Source organism: Neovison vison, chromosome 1 (genome assembly GCF_020171115.1).
Source record: "Neovison vison isolate M4711 chromosome 1, ASM_NN_V1, whole genome shotgun sequence".
Lineage (NCBI taxonomy): Eukaryota > Metazoa > Chordata > Mammalia > Carnivora > Mustelidae > Neogale > Neogale vison.
Window position 1 is genome coordinate 83,162,662 of NC_058091.1, and position 7,059 is coordinate 83,169,720.

Genomic DNA, 7,059 nt, shown 5'->3' on the forward strand with positions numbered 1-7,059 from the left:
GAAGGAAACATATTGAATTGTATACTTTCAACTTTGACTGTCACTGAATCATTACTGTAAAACATGAGTGATGAATAACTACAAATATTCCAACTCTTCATCAAATGCCATCTGTGGCCTGTTGTCCATTGGTGGGGATTCCCCAGTTTCTGTTCAGAAGAGGGTTTCATCTTGGTTTTGGCATATAATTAGGGAAGAGTTTTTATTTTATGTTCGGAAATTCCAAAGGTCCTGGGCCAAAATGAAGGTCATAATTTGTGATCAATTTACATCTTATAATAGAAGTATTGTCATTTATAAAAAAAGGTACTTACGGCCTTTCTTCACATCTTAGGTTTTAATTTTTATGTAGTAAGTCAACCTTACATTTTATGGCTCTTAGGTTTTGTGTCTGACTTTAAGTGTTGCCATCACGAGTATTTTCATGCATTCATAAATCCTATCTTTCTTTCTCTTCTGTTGTAAGAAAGCTATATTTTTCTCACATGTAACAAATTGACCCAAGACCATTTATCAAAGAGCCACCATTTTAAATAGACATTTTAATAAATTCAAAGAGACATGACCTCGTTCCAGTTTCATGCGCGTGAGCCAACTCATTTTTCTGATGATGTACTTTTCTCATAACCACGCCAGAATTTCTTAAATAAGTTAATAAACATCTGACGAGTTGTATTGAAATGTTGCTGAGTAGAGAAAGTCAATTTTCATATGTTTTCACTTACTTGTGGAGCATAGGGAATAATACGGAGGGCATTAGGAGAAGGGAAGGAAATGTGAATACGGGGAAATTGGAGGGAGAGAAGACACATGAGAGACTGTGGACTCTGAGGAATAAACCGAGGATTTTGGAGGGGAGGAAGATGGGGGGACGTGTGAGCCTGGTGGTGGGTCTTAAGGAGGGCACGTATTCCATGTAGCACTGGGTGTGGTGCATAAACAATGAATCTTGGAACGCTGAAAAAGTAAAAGAAAAAAAAAAAAAAGAAATGTTGCTGAGTACAGCTTTATTCCTAAAAAGTCATTTAAAAACTGGCATCGCCACTAATTGAGCCTTCCCATTCAGAGATACTTGTACCCTCAGCATTAATTTGTGTTTTCTTTCCTGTCATTTGGTACAGAGACTGGGGCCTTATCCAAGCTTCGCTTATTTCCTCTGGAGTTTACCCAAAGCAGGCCTCTGTGGTATTTGTAGCTATTGGGAGGAGGATATTTTTGAGTTCTGTTTTCCAACTGCTGATCACTGCTCCTGGAGCTTTGCCTGCTCATGTTTCTCCTGGGTTTCTGGTAGTAAGGCTGGCTGAGAGGAAGCAGGGCAGTCAGTGCAGGCCTGCAGGGGTGTGGGGTGTGGGTGCGGCCACCCATCAGATTCTGCAGGCCCGCTTCCTATGGCTATGTGTTTCAGTCCAGCTTGCGGTTGCTGGCTGGCTCGTGTGCCTTGACTTCCACTGACCTTCGCTCTGTTTATCTTTTTTAAGAAACACACCTCATTTCTTTCCTGAGCTGCAGCTTTACAAAAGGATATAAAGGGCCCTGATCCACCCAGACACCCCATAAACATATTAATCATATAAGAGCTAGCCGTTTCCAGCTATATAGTCAATATGTGCCAGGCTCAAGCACGACTCCTTCCATGTATTTTGTTGTCCTTGTACCAAACACATAATGGCTGCTTTTGGCTATTCTAAATGATACCGCTATGAACATTCACGAACAAGTCATTGAAGGGACATGTTTTTTTCATTTATTTATTTATTTATTCATTTATTTATTTATTTATTTTTAGTGTAACAGTATTCATTGTTTTTGCACCACACTGAGTGCTCCATGCAATCTGTGCCCTCTCCAATACCCACCACCTGGTATCCCCGACCTCCCACCCCCCGTGACTTCGAAACCCTCAGATTGTTTTTCAGAGTCCATAATCTCTCATGGTTTACCTCCCCTTCCAATTTCCCCCAACTCCCTTCCCTCTCCATTTCCCCTTGTCCTCCATGCTATTTGTTATGTTCCAAAAATAAGTGAAACCATATGATAATTGACTCTCTCTGCTTGACTTATTTCCCTCAACATAATCTCTTCCAGCCCCGTCCATGTTGCTACAAAAGTTGGGTATTCATCCTTTCTGATGGAGGCATAATACTCCATAGTGTATATGGCCCACATCTTCCTTATCCATTCGTCCGTTGAAGGGCATCTTGGTTCTTTCCATAGTTTGGCGACTGTGGCCATTGCTTCTATAAACATTTGGGTACAAATTGCCCTTCCTTTCACTAAAAACAGTCTCTTCAATAAATGGTGCTGGGAAAACTGGACAGCTATATGCAGAAGAATGAAACTCGACCATTCTCTTACACCATACACAAAGATAAACTCAAATTTTTTTTTTCATTTCTTTTCGGTAAAGACCTCCATGTTGAAATGCCAAACTTCTCTCAAAAACTCTATCTTACATCAGCACTGGAAAGGATTCCCATTTCTCCACGTCCTCAGTAGTATGAGTTACTTCCAATCTTTGTGATATAGCCATTCAGTACAGTAGGAAGTGGGATATCATTTTCCTGGAGGAAGTTCAAGAATACTGGAGGGGCACCTGGTGGCACAGTCAGAGGAGTGTCAGCTTCCTGGTTTATCCTGGGTTTGATCTCAGGATGGTGAGATGGAGCCCCATATGAGTTCTCTCCTCAGCAGGAAGTCTGCTTCAGATTCTCTCTCCCTCTCCCTCTGACCCTCCCCAACATGCTCTCTCTCAAATAAGAAAGTAAATCTTCTTTTTTTTTCCAAATTTATTTATTTTCAGAAAAACAGTATTCATTATTTTTTCACCACACCCAGTGCTCCATGCAAGCCGTGCCCTCTATAATACCCACCACCTGGTACCCCAACCTCCCACCCCCCCCGCCACTTCAAACCCCTCAGACTGTTTTTCAGAGTCCATAGTCTCTCATGGTTCACCTCCCCTTCCAATTTACCCAAATTCCTTACTCCTCTCTAACGCCCCTTGTCCTCCATGCTATTTGTTATGCTCCACAAATAAGTGAAACCATATGATAATTGACTCTCTCTGCTTGACTTATTTCACTCAGCATAATCTCTAAATCTTCTAAAAAAATATTGGAGAAGGATGCCAAGTTAGAATTTCAAATCATAGTGACATGGATATTGTTGCCTGGATCAAAAGCACTGTCCAATCTAATATGTGGATATTTTACTTACTATGGGTTTTGTCTACATTAATTTTTATTTTTTAAGGACTGCGTTAAAACATTACTTATCCCAATTACTGAGAAATGGGTGCCCCCTTAAATTTGGCACCAGATATAGGTGATTCAATCCCTTCACCACGTCCTTGGGAGTTCAACAGGGCTTTCCAAGTTTCCTGGCCTCCACCTCCCAAGGCATTCAGTATTTGCCACCTGCAGCTTTGCACAATGCCTCTAGATTCTGCATTACCTCATATTATTGTGCCAGCAAGGATGCCATAGGATAAAAAGTGGATACATAGTGGTCTAAGGCAAATCCAATGTAAGGGTTACATGAACAATTCCTACTGAAAGTAAAACCAGGAAGAGTGATCCAGAACAGCTCTTATGGATACGAAGTATGAGTTCATGGAATGTACTGTCACAAAGTCCAGAGATATCTGTATCGCCACAAAGTCCAGAGACATCTTTGCCAAGAAGCCAATCGATGCATTCTTGGATTCAGGAAAAAGGATAATATGGGTTTTCAATATTCCAATATTCATGTGCTAGCCCATTCTTACTGTTACAAAACAAGCTCAGCAATGACCTCCAGTAGCTCACAGTGCTTGTCCTTGGGCGATCATACATATCTGTTAGCAAAGGTAGACACTGTATGATTATATATCAAGTCAGGTCACACACTTCCAGAATAGCAGGGAGTAATTTCAGAGAAACCATTGAGTCCTAACTCCACTGATCTATCACTTTCTGGTAGATAGTGTTCCCTTGATCATGAGCCAACACACATTGCCCAGCCCTAGAGAGCTGGAGCACCAGAGGATAAAAACGAAGATTTTAGTTCACCACTGAGATTAAGAGTCACTTATGGTTTGTCTCCCTCCCTATCCCATCTTGTTTCATGGATTCTTCTCCTACTGAAAGGTAATATCTTGCATAGCATGAAAACTTGTGAGATGGTTCTGGTGCAAAGCATGAGAACTGGAATAATAGTTCTTTCTTCTAACTGGGAGCCTGAGAAATCATGCTCAGCCTCAGGTCCTCAATTTTCTCATCTCAAAGGTGAGGATTATAATACTTCCTGAACATGAAAAATTTACTGAAAAATGACAACTAATAAACATGTTCAAATTGGTGAGTACACACTGCCTTTGTTCATGGGCTTTTGTCCAATAAGCCCCACATTCCCCACTCCACCTTTCCCCCTGCCACCACAATGAAATTGTAGGGGAGACGTGTACTGCCATGGGCTGATGTTTGTGTTTCCCAGAAATTCGTATGTTGAAATCCTAAGCCCTGTGGTGATGATGTGAGGGGGTAGACTCTGGGAGGGGACAACTGGGATTAGTGCCCTAGTCAAAGCTGCCTTGTGCTACCTTGCCACTTCTGCCATATGAGGTCACAGTGAGATGACCAGGAAGGAAGGGGATTCTCTCCAGACACAAAATCCTGGTGGCATTGCCTTGGACTTCCCAGCCTCTGAACTGTGAGAAGTGTCTGTCTGCTGTTATAAGCCACCCAGTCTGTGCTGTCCTGTGATGGCAACCTGAATGGATTCAGACAAATACTCCTCATCTTTCTTTTGCCTTTATTTCATCAAAAAAGTGAATCTAAGAAAACATGCAGCAGTGCAGGTAGTGTGTCCTTCAGCTGATGCCCTGCATTCCAACCCTATTAGCAAAACTTCCTCAAGTTAAAACAACTTGAAGTTCAGCCCAGCTCCTTAGCTCCCTGTTTGATCACTTGTGGGTCTTAGTGCTCTGTCATCGCAGTTCAGTTTCCTCCTCTTCCCAGAGTAGCTGCCATCACTCTCTCACAGGTGGTGTTCCGGAAGGTCCTTCCCAGTCCCCATGCAAATCTCGGTCTCTGTCCTCAGAGGATCCCAAAAGAAAGCATCCTATGAAATGACTTCAATTAAAGCAGCCTGGTAACCCGATGGCAGAACAGCACTGGAGCGGAGCCCACTGAGGGCAGAGTTTGGTGGGATGGGTGTTGAGCCAGAGTCCTTGCTCGCCAAGACCCCAAATGGTGCTAGGAAACTGGTTCTGAGTGTGGCCTGGAAATATGTGGGTGCATTTCTGTTTGTCACAAGCTATCACAGTGGGAAGAAGCCAGGGATCCCAAACACATTCCATGAGATATGAGGACAGCCCCACAACGGGAAGGGTTGTTGCAGAAACAAAAGGAACAAAAATAAACAGAAACCTGGGAACCTTATTCCCTTTGCTGGCCATGTGTTCAAGTTTTGTCTCCCGTATGCTCTTTGGTATCTGTGGCTAGTTGTGGGGTTTTTGGTATTTGTAAGCAGGGAAAGGTGAATAGGAAGATTCAGAGAGGGAGACAAACCACGAAAGTGTTGCAACTATAGGGAACAAACTGAGGATTTCTGGAAGGGAGGTGCATGGGGCGATGGGGTAACTGGGTGATGGGCATTACGGAGGGAGCGTGATGTGATGAGCACTGCGTGTTACATGCAAGTGATGAATCACTGAACTCTATATCTGAAACTAATGGTGTACTCTATGTTGGTTAATTGATACAAATTAAAAACAAACAAACATATAGACCAATAACCCTGAAGCAATGCAAAAATTCTCCACAAGAAAGCAAACCAAACTCAATAACACCTAATCAGTAGTAGACCGCTGGACCAAGTGAGATTTATCTCTACAATGCAAGTTTCATTCACACACACAACTCAGTAAATGTCATATACCAATAGAATCAAAGATACTATACCATGATTATCTCAACAGACACTGAAAATGCAAATGAAAACACACAACATCCTTTCATGTTTAAAACCCTAAAGAGACAGAGTATGGAATATAGCTCAACATATTAAAGACTATCTATGAGGAGCCACAGCATATATCACTTTCAATAGTGAAAGATTTAAAGGTTTTCCTCCAAGATCAGGAGCAAGACTTGAATGCCCATTCTCACCATTCTTTCCCTACAAAAAGCACTAGCTAGAGCCTTTAGGCAAGACAAAGAAATAAATGGCATCCAAGTCAGAAAGGTGGAAGTAAAATAGCCACCACTTGCAGATGATTCAACTTTATATATAGGAGAGGAGAAGGGAGTTGAGGAAAATTGGAAGGGGAGGTGAACCATGAGAGACTATGGACTCTGAAAAACAATCGGAGGGTTTTGAAGGGGCAGTGGGTGGCAGGTTGGGGATCCAGGTGGTGGGTATTAGAGAGGGCACGGATTGCATGGAGCACTGGGTGTGGTGCAAAAACATTGAATACTGTTATGCTGAAAAGAAAAAAAAATTAAAAGAAAATAATAAAGAATAAAAATGAAAAATGAAATACAGGTATCTCATTCATAGGAGCAACAAAACCAATAAAATCTCTGTAATGTAACCAGGGAAGTGAAGGACCTGCACAAGGTAAACTACAAGACTTTGCTGAAGAAGTCCAAGAAGAAGACACACACAAATGGAAAGACATCTCATGTTTGTGGACTGGAAGGATGCGTATCATTGAATGTCCCTACCCGCCAACACTGTTGACAGATGCAATGCAATCCTCCTCAAAATACCAAAAGCACCTTTCCCAAAAAGCAAAGGACCCTAAAATGTATGTTTCGGTGATGTAACTATGATCCAGGTAGCTTTAAATCGCTTCACGTTGATCCTGCTTGTTTGTTGAGTGTCATGGATTGGCTGATTAGTGTTTTCCATCAAATTTGCGAAGATCTGAGTCATAAGTTCTTCAAAGATTCTTCTCTGCCCTTTCCTCTCCTTGCACTTACATTGGCACACTGGACATTTCCTCCAGGTCTCTGAGGCTATGTTCAGTTTTCTTAATTCTTTGTCTTTCCAGTCTTTTCATTGTAATTCTTCTCT